At 38.6% G+C, this 16,765-nt stretch overlaps 1 long non-coding RNA gene across 1 annotated transcript in view; it reads right to left on the bottom strand.

Annotated features, from left to right (window-relative positions):
* Positions 1-1,516: 1,516 nt before the first annotated feature.
* The window catches only part of LOC106022177, a 139,567-nt gene continuing 124,318 nt past the window's right edge, over positions 1,517-16,765 (bottom strand). The window contains exons 6-8 of the long non-coding RNA XR_005871955.1: positions 6,505-6,553; positions 2,528-2,606; positions 1,517-2,112 (exon numbers count right to left, since the gene is read on the bottom strand). This is a non-coding gene — a long non-coding RNA (uncharacterized LOC106022177). The remainder of the gene's footprint in view (positions 2,113-2,527; positions 2,607-6,504; positions 6,554-16,765) is intronic.

Raw genomic sequence — 16,765 nt, 5'->3', positions numbered from 1 at the left:
GGCTGGCCTTGAAATCACAGAAATTTGTTTGTCTCTGCCTCCTGAGTGCTGGGATTAAAGACATGTGCCATCATTTCCCAGCCAGTCTATTTCTTTTTTTTAACTACTTTTCCTTTTTCTTCTCTCTCTCAAGCCTACTTATATTTTTAAGCACACTGTAAATCCTTTAGAGGATTTTTCTCCCTGAATCTGTCTTTACTGTATATCTTTATCTTTTTCTGGCAAAAGAGCTATTCAGCGGGATTTGTTTGCCACTTTGCTGAGTCAGCAAACAATTCTTAAAGGAACTGTATCTGCATGTCTCAAACAGTTCACCTGAGAAAAATGTTGCTACCAAGAAGCATTGCTTGCCTCTTCTGTTCTTTTGTTTTTAAAATCTCTTTTTGAGTTATTGTTACAGTCTACGTGGAATCTGTATAACCCACTTGTAGGTGCCACAATGCCATGTATTTACCTTACATATGTTTACTTTATTTGTGCATGCACACACACACACACACACACACACACACACACACACACACACACCTGATAGTATTATTAGCCACAGCAACACACATCTACCCATTCACTTATTCAGTGATAGATGGTGACCTGGAAAGTATGGCCTTCTTTCTTCAGAGGAGATTTTCACCAGTTTGTTTAATTACAGTGACAGGAAGTAGGACACTAGTCAGAGAAGAAGAAGAATGTAGCAAAAGAAATGTTTCACTAAATGAAAGAAAGCCCTCTTCATCAGTATGGCTGCTCTTATGCATAGCACCCATTTTTAAGCTAAGTTAGGCAGACCAGGGTTTAGTTCCTGATACAGTGAAAGGTCATCTGTAACTGAGACAGATACTCATACCAATGGGAAGGAAGATGAGGTGATGAGCTAACAAGATTATTCTTATCAATGTATAGTTTTAACTTAAGCAAGTATAGAAACACTAGACCTAACCCTAACCCAACCCTAATCCTAACTCTAACCCTAACCCTAACCCTACTTTTACTAGTGGCCACGATCATCACTTCAATTACATAACTTTAATAGTAAGAAAGCTATGCAAAAATTGATTCTGTAGTGTATATTTTCATAGATCAAGCCTGACATAAAAGAGTATAGTGTTGTTCCATTTATATGATGTTTAGAGCTAGTAAGAATAAATAAAGTATTTGAAATGAAAATAGTAATTACATTTTGGACCGGAAATCAATAAGCAGAAGGGATGAGACAGGGAACGCAAATGTTCTATTTTGTTGAGCGGGTTGATGGTTTCAGAGGAGTGTGCAAATGTAAAGACGTGAACAACTGTACATTTAATCTCTGCGTACTTTATGGAAGTTCAAACATAAAAATAAGTCACAATAAAATGAAATGTGAAAATATCTCTTTATTAATCTTATCTAATACTTTCCAAAATGCTTTCAGCAGAGCCAATCAGCAAAGGCACTTAAAATACTGTCAAGCAAGAGTCATAAAGAGGAATGTAGGAAGTTAGAAGACTCTATAGTAATCGAGAAATCTCTCACCTTCTAGTGTTTCCAAAGACTTTATTTCCACGGTGAATAGGACAATGTGTGGTTACAGAATATCTGAATATCAATCATGCAGTGAGAGTTGGTGCATGCTTGCCTTTTTAGTGTTTTGACTATCTTCAACAATTATCTGTAATTATCCCTCATTCCTTACAAAATTGAGAACATGAACAATCTATGATCATCATTTGCTAATGTATCATGTGGTATAATTGTGGTCCCCCTTCTGCTTAATGTGAATACACTAATGTGAATAGTATAACAATAAAGCATTCAGGCTCACATCCAGAGGACTACATAAAGGACATTTTAGGGTTTACCAGCTAAAAATATAGACAAGATTTATTTTTTTATCCCTTAGAAGTCACACATCCCCAACTAATTTTTTTGTTTACTGTCTTTCCTTTCTACAAAAATCAATGCTAATGCCTCTTGTTGAGTCATCACATGATAATCTCAGGAGGTATCTGGTAAATTCCTAGTAGGCATGTTGTGATTGTTACCTATTGATAGCTGTGATGGAAGCAGAGAAAGCCAAGGACTTGGTTATTGGGCTTGAACATCAAACAGAACTCCTGCATTGGGAGTATAGACCTGCAAAAAGGAACAATCCAAACTTCAGTTCCTGGCTTATTTCAAGCTGCTTAGTTTAATGAGGGCCTCTTATAGGTTAATAGTAGATAGGATTACCCATGCAGGTGGGAACTTGGGTAGAAATATTTTGCAAGGATAAAGAGAAGGAAGTCTGTAATGACTTCTATTTATTAAGGCATTAATATGACCCCAGTGAGCAGAAAGGGAATGGAGAATGGAAAGTTTGCTCAGTTGAGGATGTCTCAGACTAAGGCACAACTAGTTGATAACACTAACAACAAGCATTTATTACTTAAATAGCATGGTATCTTACTTAGTTTACTGCATTTACTGGATTCAGTCACTGGCTATGAGCCATTTTTGTGAAAAGAAATGGAGACAGATTCAATAGTTTAGTACTAGGATCATCACTTACATTTGTTTCTTAGAGCAGGAGACTGGCACCTCAGATGGCCATAAGCAATACAGTTTGTCCAAATAGAGGATTCTGAAATCTACCCAGAAGAAGGTCTACTTTAATTACTTAAGTCAGTTTTAGAATTTGCATTTCTAATGTGTTTTGTAAGATAATATGTGAGTAGATTTATGTCACCAAATCAAAATTCCATAGTTAATTAACTTGAAAGAATAAAAGTTAAGTTGGCTCATGTCTTTGAGGTTCCTGTCAATGACCTGTTTCTTTATAGCTTAAAGACCTTGCAAGACAGAGATCATGACAGAAGATTTCCATACCTTGAATTGCCTATTTCTTGAGTCAAGCAGCATAGATGAAAAGAAAAATTTGCAGGTTCTGATTATTTTAGTCCATCATTGTGTCTCACTTCTTGGTATTTGGTGTATGGAGCACAGGTTTACACAAAGTGGTGGACCAGGGATTAGGAATGGGGGGTCAGGCAAAAATCTTGAAATGCCTGGTACTGGGGACCTGCTCCAGTCTTCATGCCCTACCAGCTAAAGGTCCACAGCTTTCAGTTAAGCATCACCACTTGAATAACTAGTATCTGAGCATGAGCCCCACAATCCTCTTCATGGAAGTGGTCTTCAGACCTTCTCCAGGTACATGTACTTTTAACAAACCTATATAGCACATGGGCCTTTTGGGACATTTGAGATACAAAGTATAGAAGTTACATTGGAAAGAGCACATAGTAAAATACTATTGTCTATGAAAATAATGATAAAATTATTAACATTTATTTTTTACTATAAATACATGAGACAGAAACAATGTTTTGATGTTTTATCCATAAGAACATTGAGCATTTCCTTTATGTCATAGTTTAGAAAACTTCATATAGTTTAAGATGAAGTTGCAGGAAGAGCTCCTTTCTATTAAGAAAACCCATGAGGTTGTAATATGTTTTGATTAGCAACTCATCCAATCAACTCTTCTGATACACCTCAGCAGTGAATAGTTTGTATATTAAAATAGTACAAGGAAAATTCACACCGTGTTTAGGGACCAAGGTCATAGGTTTGAGTATAGTAGAAAATAAGTGTTATTCATAGAAGCTATTAATCACATAGAAACATATCCTAAAACATTATGTCCACCACAGGTGAAGAAAATTATAGAACTAAAAGCATTCTTTCACAAGAAATATTAAAATTTTCCCAGCATGTTTCCTTATATAAAGTTTGGGTGAGAATCACAGGGAGTCATTTTGATAAACAGATCGCTAAACTACAACTAGTGATAGGAAAGTAAATGGTTTTTCCTGAAATATGGGTACCTAAATATAAAAATAAATGATAAATAAAAATAACTTCAAATTGGCACAAGGCTGGGGAAAATGAAGGACAAATGTAATGAAACACATGTCCTGTGATGCCACATAGGATATCTTTTGTTCACCAAATAAATAGAAGATAAAGAAAAACACCTAAGGGAGATCTAATCTGGGCCCAGACATGGTGTAGCAGCTAGTTAAGTTACTAGTCTACTGGACTGACTGATGCCAATAAGATCTTCATCTGAGAACCAGTGCTAAGAGGATAATTGTGAGATTATGGGGATCATTCAGCTTTATTAAAACAAAAATCATCCCCCAGCCCCCAAAACCCTACTAGTCATCAAGTCAGCACAGTTAGCCGCAGAGAAGCAAATCTATTTGCATTGCTTGCTCAGAAATAGTGGTTACAGAACTTCGCTGATATCAATAATACAAAGACAGATTAAGTATATCCTACAATTGATAAGGATGTTCCTAAAATTATAGGTAAAATACAGAAGAAATATCCAGGAAAATTCAATTTACATTCAAGGATATTATTCTGTTGTCTACAAAATCTATGATACCAGCAGTTATTAGTTTGATTTTTATGTAATTCACCTTGTATTATAAACCTACCATTGCCAGCATTATTTTATTTACATAAACTTAGATTTAGTGAAGAAACACCTGCCTTAGCCCATTCTTTTTAATAAGTTCCAACATTAACAATTCATACATGTATTTCAAATGTGGTGTGTTTTGTACAGAGAAATATGCCTAAGGCAAAAGGCAAATCTAACGAAAATCTCACCATAAAATTCAAAAGCTTAAAGTGTGAGAATTAAATTGAAAAGCCTATCCTCAAGCATCCAAGTTTGTATTATACCTTTTTTAAATTTAAATTAGAAACATGCTTGCTACACATGTCAATCCCAGCTCCCTCTCCCTCCTCTCCACCTATGCACCCGCAGCACACACCCAATACTCTCTCCTTTCCCCAGGGAGGGTGAGGCCCTCAGTGGAGGATATCCAGAGTCTATCATACCTTACATAATATTTGCTGAAACCTAATGAAGCCTTCAGTTCATCACTTGAGGATTTCTCTGGAGGATTCATCAGTCATGGCTCGTGATGTGTGCATCTCCTACCGCATTCCCAGCATCCTCCTTATGGGCTCTGTGTAGTTCTGGCTCTGTGGTTATTATGATCTGATGACCTTTTGCATTTTCCCTGACTATCCCATATTTCTCCACACACTGGAATAATTCATTTTGGGTAATGGGCACCCTATTTCCCACAGTTGTTTTGGATGATAGGAGTTGTCATGAATTGACTTAGGACACCCAAATTCATGTCTTCCTGGAATCAGAATATAATCTCATTTCAAGGTGGGATAGATTTAAATGTGATTTCCCAAAATGAGGTCACAATAGATTAGGGTGAGTCCTAAATAAGAAAGTCACAAAAGGTTGGAGGCAGAGAAATAAATGATATCAGTGTTACAAGAGGGGTCAGAAATAGTTAGAACCAGCAGAGGACAGGAATAAATAACAGTAGGTCAGTGTGCAGAGCAAACCTGGCCTGCTGGATAATGACTTCTTCATATTTCTGGTTTCTGTCATTTGAGGAAACTGTTGTTTCTTTTAGATCACTTATTTTGCTATATGCTTTATCAGGAGACACAGAAACAAATACAGATTTTAGTACCAGTACTAAGTAAATAATATAACCAATAGCTTTCAAATGTATGCATGACTTGGGAGTTAGGTAAAGACAAGTGAAAAATTGAGGTGCAAGTAAGAAAAATACATTGCCTTGAATAGATTGCTAAAAATATTAATATTAAAGGTGTTTCTTGTGGGCTGTCAGAAAGAGATTAGTTGCGTGATATTGGATACTGATAGACTAGGTATTCTTGTAAATTAAAAAAACAGATAGGTGATGGATAAATGATAGGTAGATAGATTTGTAGGTAGAAAAATAGATATTGCAGAAATCCCAACTTACAGTATTTGGCCAAAAAAGCAGACCTTGGAAGCAATGGACTTAACAATTTAACTAAGATTTACAAGCAGATGGGACACTGTGAACTTGCTTCTCTTTACTGCTTATAGCGAAATGTGAGCTAAACACTTAAATTTAGGGAAAAATTATTAGGAAAGAGAAATCAGATTCTGAAAACTTGGAAGAGCCTCAATTCATTTAGATTAGGTTACAAAGATTCTAAAGTCGAGACAGCCTAGAGCATGGAGCTGTGTCTTTGACATCTTAGGTTTTAGACTCAGTCTTCAGAACTGTGATGGTATTAGTTTCTGTTATTTTTGGCAACACACTTGATGATGATGTTAGGCTAACCCTGGAAAACCATTCAGCTATTTTGATGTAACAGAATAGAAACAAGTTGAGGTAGGGTTGGAAGGACATAACGTTGGGAAGACACAATTTTGAAGGCATGTGTCCTTTAAAGAATTTCTCTTGTGGATTATAATCGATATAAATGAATGAATGAATGAATGAATAAATAAATAGATAAATAATAAAAATGAAACTAGATCATTCCGGCACATGGAAATGTCTAAGGTACTGTCTTCCTTGGTTGCCAAAGATTCTACAGAATTAGATGTCATTTTGAAGCTACTAGAATAATAGTAATATGGGATTATCAGAAAGAACTCACCAGAGCAATATAGTGTACTCCTCATGAAGGAATAACCAGGAATCAGGTGCTGTGGGTAAGAAGTAAGAAAAGTGAGCATGAATCAAGAAAATTTACAGTAAAATAAAGTTTGAATAAATTATGATAGAATAACTTTCAGAAACCAATTCTATAGTGTTTGGTTAAAAATACTATTACTGCTATATTATGCCACTTTATTGTAAAAGGCATATTCAAGCTTATTTATTTATACATAAATAAAATATATATTAAAATGACATATTCAAAAACTATAGTCTACATAGAATAAACACATTTGATGGAAAACTTATACCTAAAATTGTTAAGAGAGGTTTAATGAGGAACTATGTAAAGCAATCATATAAAATCACAATACCAATGAACTAATACCAGTCACTCATAGATTGAGAGAAACATTCTTTATTCTTACCCTGTTTCTATATGCTTTGCAAAATATATAAATTAGACAAATTCACTACTGATCAATATATAATCTAATTAAGTGATGAAACCTTATTCTTCAAATATACTCTTTATTTGTTGCACATTTAAGCTAAAACAAATACCAAAGTAATTATGAAAAAAATCATTCAGTGAGGGAAAATAAATGGTATTTAAATTGCATAAAGTAAAATCTATTGAGAAAGGAAACAGTTGTATTATCGATTCAGTAAGCACTGTATCATGATGGAATGATTCTATGCCTCATCTTGGTAGGATGCTGTTGGCAGAAATGGGATAAAGACTGAAATTAAGTGTCAAATCTCTTATTTGTTTACAATAAACTTCTTTTTGAAAAAAATGAGAAATAGACATACACAAAAACTAAGTGTGTCTGATGATATCCTCACAAAAAAATGAAATCGGAGACATTACATGAAAGAGAAATACATGGCTGAGGTTGTTTTATTACATTTCTTGGGAAAGCCTGAAATGAGTAATGTTTGAATATATCTCAATATCAGAGACACTGAGCAAGCCCCTGAGTGCAGGAAGAGAGAGCAAGGAACAAGCAGGATGAAGAGGAAGGACCAAGGTAGAGGCCTAAGGCAGGGCACAGGTGGCCCCTGTAAGAAAGCTAACACTTTACTTTGGAGAGCATTCTAATAGCAACTTTCTATTGGCTCTGCCTGGCCAAGGCTGACCTCAGTGCCACCATGCAGCTAACAAGGACTTGATCATCTGACACCCCTGCCTCTACCTCCTCAGGGTGAAGATAAGAGTGTGCACCACTGCTCCTGCTTTGTGTGGTGTGTACAATCCAACTTAGGACCTCAGGCATGCTGGCAAAGCGTCCTACAAACTCCGCTGTATCATCAAACCAAGTTTCTAATCGTGTCTAAGAGAGGATAAGTAACTTCAATAGAGGTTAGAGTCACTGAATTCTACTGTACTTGACAAAAGTGACAGTTTCAAACCATCAAAATTAAAGGCCCTGCTTTCAAGCCTCCTGGCTATTGTGCTCATAATGACAGCTTGTTAGACTTGTGCAAGCCTTTCTGAGCTTAAACGGCATCTATTTTGTGTGCTAGGAAATAAGGCGGACTGCAAATGCTTCTGGAAAATTCACCTTCCCACACTAACGGCACGGGGCATGAAGAGTTTGCAGCTCGCTGAGAAGCAAAGGTGTTCTGTGACTTAGATGACAAAATGCAGATTTCTCCTGTTCATCTCACAGTGCAATGCTTCAAATTCAGACTCTTGTTTTTTGTTAATCATATGCTGTGATCATATGATCCCCATACCTCCAAATATCAATGTTTGGGCAGCACAGATGTCACCAATGTGTAATTCCTTTTCAGGAAAGTCAATGCCAGAGGGATATTCTGAGGAGCATGGTAGGTGAATTACCAGTATGGGAAGTTTGAAGTGTACTTACACAAACCCAGAAGGCACATCCCTCAACACTGGGTCTGGTTATATGACACAAAGTATCACATATGCATATTGTCACTGATGGAGGACTCTGCTACGAAATTACATAAATGTGATAATATTTATCTTCAGCTCTTAATTGAATTTCGTAGTTTGAAAAAAACTGAATTTTAGTTTTGAAATGCATTTACTTCATTATTTATGTACTACTTTTTCCTATAGAACTGTTTTGTTTGTTTGTTTTATCATTTTTTATTTTAATTTTAAATAGCTTGTTTTACATGTCAATCCCAGTTCCCTCTCCCTCCCCTCCTCCCGCACACCCCTTCCCCCCCCACCCTCCCACCCTATTGCCAAATCCTTCCACATAGAGGATATCTAGAGTCTGTCATTTTATTCTGGGTAGGGTCCAGGCACTCCCCTGAGAGTCCAGGCTGAGAGAGCATCCCTCTTTGTGCTATAGGCACACGAAGACTGTTTGTATACCAGGGATAGACACTGATCCACAGCTCAGGGCCCCATAGGTTGCCCAGGCCTTCTCGTTGACACTCACATTTTGAGACAGGGTTTCTCTGTATTGTTTTGGAGGCTGTCGGTCCAGCCCAGCCTCGAACTCACAGAGATCCACCTGCCTCTGCCTCCCGAGTGCTGGGATTAAAGGCGTGCGCCACCACCGCCCGGCTCTTCCTATAGAACTTTTAAAATACAGTTACGCATATTTTATCTTTTCAAAATCACTAAACACTTTGGGTAAATGAAGCATAGTTAACGTACGCTACAGATTCACGGAGAGAGGGAGAGAGAGGACGGGAGAGAGGGGGGGGGAGAGAGAAAGGGAGAGAGAGGAAGGGAGAGAGAGAGGGAGGGAGAGAGAGAGAGAGGGAGAGAGAGGAAGGGAGAGAGAGAGGCCACAGGGAACTTTCCAAAGACAATAGGAAGAGCAGTACTGGTCAAGGGCAGTGGAAAGTTGCTGAAGACATACTTGGGGAACTGCAGCAATAAGGGAATTCTATGAGTGATCCAAAACTCACAGCTCACAGACAGGCATGAAATCGCATACGTCTACTCTGGGACAGTGCATGCACTGAAGAGATGATGCAAACATTTCACTTCTCCGCTCTGCCTTCCAAACAGCCTTCCTTCAGACATCTCAGTTGGTGTCACATGATAGGAGAATGGGAGAGCTAGATAATGAGAGCCTTGAGTTATCTATCACACACACACACACATACTGAGAGAGAGAGAGAGAGAGAGAGAGAGAGAGAGAGAGAGAGAGAGAGAGAGAGAGAGAGAGAGGGAGAGAGAGGGAGAGAGAGGGAGAGAGAGAGGGAGGGAGAGACAGAGAGGGAGAGAGAGGAAGGGAGAGAGAGAGGGAGAGAGAGGGGGGAGAGGAAGAGAGAGAGAGGGAGAGAGAGGAAGGGAGAGAGAGAGGGTGGGAGAGAGAGAGAGGGAGAGAGAGGACGGGAGAGAGGGGGGAGAGAGAAAGGGAGAGAAAGGAAGGGAGAGAGAGAGGGAGGGAGAGAGAGAGAGGGAGAGAGAGGAAGGGAGAGAGAGAGAGGGAGAGAGAGAGAGGGAGAGAGAGGAAGGGAGAGAGGGAGAGAGAGAGGGAGAGAGAGGAAGGGAGAGAGAGAGGGAGGGAGAGAGAGGGACAGAGAGAGGAAGGGAGAGAGAGAGGGAGGGAGATTAGACAGGTGATTAGGAAGGAGGAACCGTTTTAGTTTTACAGTGAAATGGTAAAGTTGACTCTAATAGGGAAAGGTAGAATCTCTCCATGTAAAAGCAATGTGAGCATTGAAAACCTCCAAGCCAACACTGCTGTGCTCCCTTGCCTTATGTGAAATGTGAAGATTTTCTTTTTTTTAATTTCATTAAAATAAATTATGTCTTAGAACATGCATGCATGCTTCATATGTCAATCCCAACTCCCTCTCCCACCCTTCCTCCCTTGTCACTCCACCAGCCCTCCCACAAAATCCCCACATCATTCCCCAGGGAGGGTGAGGCCCTCCTTGGGGGATCTCCACAGTCTGTTATTTCATCCAAGGCAGGGCCTAGGCTCTTCCCCATGTGTCCAGGCAGAGAGAGCATCCCTCCATTTAGAATGGGCTCCTAAAGTTCATTCGTACTCCATGGTAAACACTGATCTACTACCCAAGGCCCCAGAGATTTCTGAGGCCTCCTCACTGAGACTACATTCATGCAAGCTGGATCAGTCCCCTGTTGGCCTCTCCAGCCATCAGTCTGGGGTTCAAGCGCTCCCTCCTTGTCCAGTCTTTGTGGTTTTCACAAGCATGGTCTTGATGCCTTTGCTCATCACTCCTCTGTCTCTGCTGTGAAGCCTTTCTCATGCAGAGGAGAGACACAAGTTTTAGAATCCAAAATAGCAATTCATATTCTAATACCAAAGACTTCAAAGATTTTTCTTCATATATTTCTTAACTGTGTGAGAGTATTTTATAGGAGTTAAAGTAAGTAAATGAGTGTGTGAGTCCTTTAGGGCAGGATTTAGTGTGATGTAAATGAATTATATTACTGTCATTACATACTTCTTGTATGTTTATCTCTTAAACTTAATATGATCAGTGCCTTCAAGAAATAAATTATTTTGCTGAGCACTGTTCCTCTAGAAAGCTTTTATTTGGGGGAGAGTTCTTATCATGTAAGCATATAGATGTGCAATTTTATATTTAGCTGTTGTTTTACAACAATTTCAAAATAGTTTTTATGCTTGGAGGTAATTGAAGCAAGTTTGTTTATGTGAATAAGTCAATATGTTTGTGCTTTAGACCTTAATTTTATGTATTTTCTAACATTGTACAAGCTTTCCACTTTAATTAATGAGCTGATAAAGAGTTTAAGACAGGTCAATTTTGTGCCTGCTAGAGAGCTCACAGTGTATGCATGTGTGAAAAATCTTTAGGTTATATTTCAGCAATGTTGTTTTTACTTTGGGATATCAAACATTTCAATTACAAAAAAACATGGTTATTTCAAGAAGAAAAATGACAATCTTAAATGATAACTTTAAAACACTTAAATTTCTAAACCCAGAGCAGTTAATCTTTCCCGAGGTATTTGATTCCTGGGTTAATGCAAATTAAATCATGTAATTTGCTGATGACGACATAGAGAATCACACTTTCGGTTAATTTGGCCAATACTACCTTTCCAGGAAGAAAAGGTGAATGGATAAAGTTAATGCACTACTTACTTATAAAAACCATGTCGAGGTCGTCCCCCCCCCCTCTCCTCCCCACTTCACTGCATTTTGTTTAACTAGGGCTTCTACGGTATCACGGAGGAGAGGGAGTTTTGTACAGTTCTCCTTTGCAATCAGTTCCGCGAAAGTGGAACTTTGGTGACCTGCAGAGGGACAGCTGAGCAGACGGGCAGCATTTCAGAGACCGTCCTATGCTAAGAAGGAAGGCTTTTCTCTGGCTGAACTGTAATCGGGACTTGCTGAGCAGCTTTTGAAGACCAGGAACCTAGTGGCCTTGGGCTACAGAGCTGAGAGCCAGCTGCTGTTTGTGAAGAAATCTGAGAGTTGAGACGGCTTTCTCCAACCCCGAGGCCATGTTTATTATTGCTCAAGCAGCTCAGTTAAGGGGTGAGCATAGTCTCCTCTGTATCTCTGCTTCGTCCATTACTACCCAAATATTTCTGTCTTGCTTCTTTCTCTAAACGCAATTCCCATCCTCTGTATTCATGACTTAATATTGAGCTCCCAGGTGTCAGTGAAGTCCAAATGCCACTTTGTCGTTGAGGAAGGATTGTTCTACAGCTCATTCCATCTGTTCATTAAAGAATTTTTTTAAAGAAAGCATTATTCAGGGTTTATAATTAAACTGAAATAAAAATGTTAAAACTTATAAATAATGATAGTGCCGGGCGGTGGTGGCACACGCCTTTAATCCCAGCACTCGGGAGGCAGAGGCAGGCGGATCTCTGTGAGTTCGAGGCCAGGCTGGACCGACAGCCTCCAAAACAATACAGAGAAACCCTGTCTCAAAAAACCAAAAAATAAATAAATAAATAATGATATTACACAATTTTCCTTTATTAGCTAGTTTTACAATGAAATATATTTTGTATACTCTGTCTTAGCTTGGCTTTCTATTGCTGTGAAGAGACACCATGATCTGGGAAAATCTTACAAAGGAAAACATTTAATTGGAGAAGTTTCAGAAGTTTACTCCATTATCATCCTGGTGAGAAGCATGGCAGTACATAGGCATACATGGTGCTTGAGAAGTAGTTTAGAGTTCTATATCTATCTAGATCAGGAGACAGTAGGAATAGAGAGTGACACTGGACCTGGCTTGAGCATCTGAAACCCCAAAGCCCACCCACAGTGGCATACTTCCTCCAACAAGGCCACAACTTCAAACAGTGCTACTCCCTATGATCCAATATAGGCAAAATTTATTCAAACCCACTACACTGTCTGTGCCATTACAAGGCACATATAGCTAGTGATATTAATATTTTAATCTTTTCACAGCTTTTCTATTACTAACCCTAAAATGCTGTCTAAAAATAAATAAGTATAGTTAATTTCCAGGATACAAATTTTCAGATTCATTAAGGAATACATACATGCTGTCATTATTTATCATCTCACAATAACATAGTCATGGATCCCATTGATGTGTGTAATAAATATATCACTAGCAACATATAATAACTCAATTATGAGTTTCAAAATGCATCCATAAAATAATATAGTTCACATATCAAAATGTCGTTCAGCTGATCATTTTCTCTTCTTTAGATACTCTACCCACCTGGTTCAATAGTATAAAGTTTTATACTGTTATCTACTCATCTTTGCAGCAAGGGGGCAACAGGTCTTATAGTAGAAAAAAATGTAGACATCTAATTACTTCTATGGATTTCAAAGGGATAAATCACTTTGCCGGTAAGGGAGGCAATGGATGTTCTGCCCTGAACCAAATAAGCTTTGAGTATTAGTGGAACTAATTATGAGTGAACAGAGGATGGAAATGAATTATTTCACGGAGAAAAGAACTTTGAAATATTGATGTCATGGAGGTGAACATCTAAAATTACTCTATCTTCATTTTGGAAAATCACAATTTAAATGCGTAAATGTATTTCAGCTTTTAAAAAGTGTTCTTTTCCCAGCATAGGACAAGAAGTGGAGCAGCAAGAGTATATCCTGTTAAGGTCCTCCTGATAAATTAAGAGTGTATGCAGTGAAAATGCTGAGAGCCACATTGTCTACAACAACCATTCCCATCCTGAAGTGAAGTTAGTAAATATGCATGTTATAGGTACTTAGTTTCTTTTAACCTTATCTGTGATGCACAAATATCTTTGTTAATGGGGCTAAGAAAACTACACTCAATCATAAATATTTTTAAAATGGAAATAACCACATGTTTGAGATGATGCACCACGCGTTAATCTCTAAACTTTCCGTGTGCAATTAAGTCTTTATTTCTCCACTTCAAGTTCTTTGAGCACTGGTGGTGGTCAGGCACTATCCTGAACTTATTTAATATACTAGAGCTCTTTAAATTCTGCTTCCCACTTATAGAAAAAAAAAGAACTCCAGCATGAATATTTTTCTTGACAATAAAGTTACCAAATATTCTGTTGCACTGACTGATTTACTGAAATGAGTTATGTTTTCAACGGTGTAGGGGAAAAGGGAACGAAAGAAATGTGAGCACAAGGTCTATGCCTCTGACATACTGCTGAGTGGTACACAACGTCTGAAATTCACTGCATAGCATAGTACACCACAGGCAGCATCTGCTCTCTACCTAGACCCAGGCTGCATCCACCTCACTGCCTGAAATCTGCAAGTTATTTCCACATCCTTGGTGGTAAGGACAGTTATCTACATGTAATATATATAAATACATTCATTTTGGTATCAAATGGTATTGAACCCATAGAGGTGCTTAGCACGTGTAAACTTCATCAGCTTGCAAAGGGAACGCATAATGAGGACAGGAGTGTCAGGATGATACAATTCCTCTCTATGAGGTGGTGAATGCCTCCCCACAGCCAGTCGCCTTTGCTTTAATATACTGGCTGTAAAGCCTTTACTTAAAAATTCATGTGCTTGATGACTATCCTATATGCCATCCTAGAACCTTCATCCAGGGACTGATGGAAGCAGAGACAGATACACACAGCTAAACACTGAACTGAACTCCTGGAACCAAGTGACAGAGATGGAGGGGTGATGAGCAAAGGGGTCAAGACCATGATGATGAAACCCACCAAAACAGCTGACCGGATAAAGGGCAGCTCTTGAATCTCAGACTGATGGCTGAGAGGCCAACAGGGGACTGATCCAGGCCCCATGAATGTAGTGCCAGTTAGGAGGCCACAGAAATCACTGGGGCTTTGGGTAGTAGATCAGTGTTTACCATGGTTTATGAATGAGCTTTGGGAGCCCATTCCAAATAGAGGGATGCTCTCTCAGCCTGGACACATGGGGAAGGGGCTAGGTCCTGCCCAGGATGAAATACAGACTTTGGAGATCCCCCAAGGAGGGCCTCACCCTCCCTGGGGAACGATGTGGGGATTGGGTGGGGGGCTGGAAGGCTGGTGGAGGAACAAGGGAGGAGGGGTGGGAGAGGGAGCTGGGACTAACATGTGAAACATTCACGTTTCTAATTTAAATAAAAACATATATTGGGGAAAAACTCATGTGTTTCATTTACTAAGGGTTTGAAATTGTACCCACATGGATATGTGGGGCTCTTCATTATTCTTAACTTGACTGGTAACCCATAGAAAAAGGGAAGAAATATCAATGACTACTCTGAAACTGGTTAGGCAATAATACTGGCAAGAGGTCTTTTCCTCACTGTCCCCTCTCTTCTTATAACATCTGCAGTAAGAATCTCTCATTGATGAGAAGTGGGCTTCAGTTCACATAGCAATCTCAAGTGATTGGTAGTACCTGCTTGAAGCAAATTACAGTCAGAAATTGGGAAGTCAAATCCACTGTCAGCAGGAAACACAACTCTCGAAGTGTCTACAGTCTGCCTTGTGCCAGTGACTACGACTGCTGATTCTAGATGTATCTGTGCTAAATCCCTTTGTTACACTTTCATATCATACCTTGAAAGTCTTCTATTGACTGGATTTAGTAAGTGGAAGACAGTTATTTTTCTTATAATTGAGGCAAGCCCTGCATCTCAGTTGTCACCTAATAATATATTATCTGGTCTTTAACTATATACAGTAACAGAATCAGTAAATCTATATAGATTGCTCTTTTATGAAGGTGTCATAAAAGTCTTTGCAGATGCATTAAGAACTATTTATAATAATCATTGTAAGTCAAATATTATACTAAATGAGTCAACCATGACTTATTAATCTTTATCCTTGAGGACTTGAAAATTTGATGAGAAGGAGAGTGGTAAAAGCAAAGCAGAAACATGTCAATGAGTTCTCTGTTGAAGGAAAGTACAAACAATTTCAGGAACTCATAAGACAGCAAGTGACTCAACAAGGGGAGGGATAGATAGTGGTATTCCTGACAAGGAGTGAAGAGTGTAAAGTCTCTATTTCCTAGGATTTACAGTCAATAGGGAGCTTGTATTTCATTCTGTGCAGCTGGAGGCCAACAGTGAGTAGATGTGACATTTTGACTCTGGTGAAGATACATATTGTGGATTTCTCTTGAATAAAGAAAACACATAACTGCACTTAGAACTCTGTGTGTGTGTGTGTGTGTGTGTGTGTGTTGGTGTGCTGCCTTTACTTTGATTTAACAGAAAGTAGAAAAGGGTTCATGATAGGGGTAAAGAGGCCATATGAAAAGTGGATGGGCAATGAAATAGAACATATGTAAAATTAAAATGCAAATATAAATACTGGGATCAGGAGGTTACAGGTGGGTGTGAGCACACAAGAAGATGGGGAGTTGTGAGGGATAAAAGCATCCAGAACTACGTATATATGGAAATGTCATAAAGAATCAGATTACTCTGTATGCTAATTTAAAATGGAAAAAAAGAGTATGAATGTTATTTTGAATCATTAACAGTCATTATTAATTAACAAATTACTTTTAAAGATCTGGCATATGCCAAGTTGTTATAAAATCTCCCAAAGTAACTTAATTAGAGCATTTAATTGGATGTGAATCACCTCTATAAATCTGTTTTCTCATATTTTTAGTTGTAAGCTGTTAGTCTGCCTCACCTAAGACAACAAAGGACAGGCAGATAATTAAGTCTTTCCTCCATGCACACTGGTTGAAATGATGCTTTCATCATATGCTCAAGAAAAGTCTCTGTCAGATATACAATTCTATGGATCATGTTTTCCAGCCTTTATTTCAGTCTGTGAGTGGAGCTTGAAGTCTGCAGGGGCCCAGGCAAGGAAGAGGTTT

The sequence above is a fragment of the Mesocricetus auratus genome, unplaced genomic scaffold (assembly GCF_017639785.1).
Source record: "Mesocricetus auratus isolate SY011 unplaced genomic scaffold, BCM_Maur_2.0 Super-Scaffold_100030, whole genome shotgun sequence".
Classification (NCBI taxonomy): domain Eukaryota; kingdom Metazoa; phylum Chordata; class Mammalia; order Rodentia; family Cricetidae; genus Mesocricetus; species Mesocricetus auratus.
The sequence above is the reverse complement of the archived record's forward strand: the minus strand, read 5'-3'. Positions and strand labels throughout refer to the sequence as shown.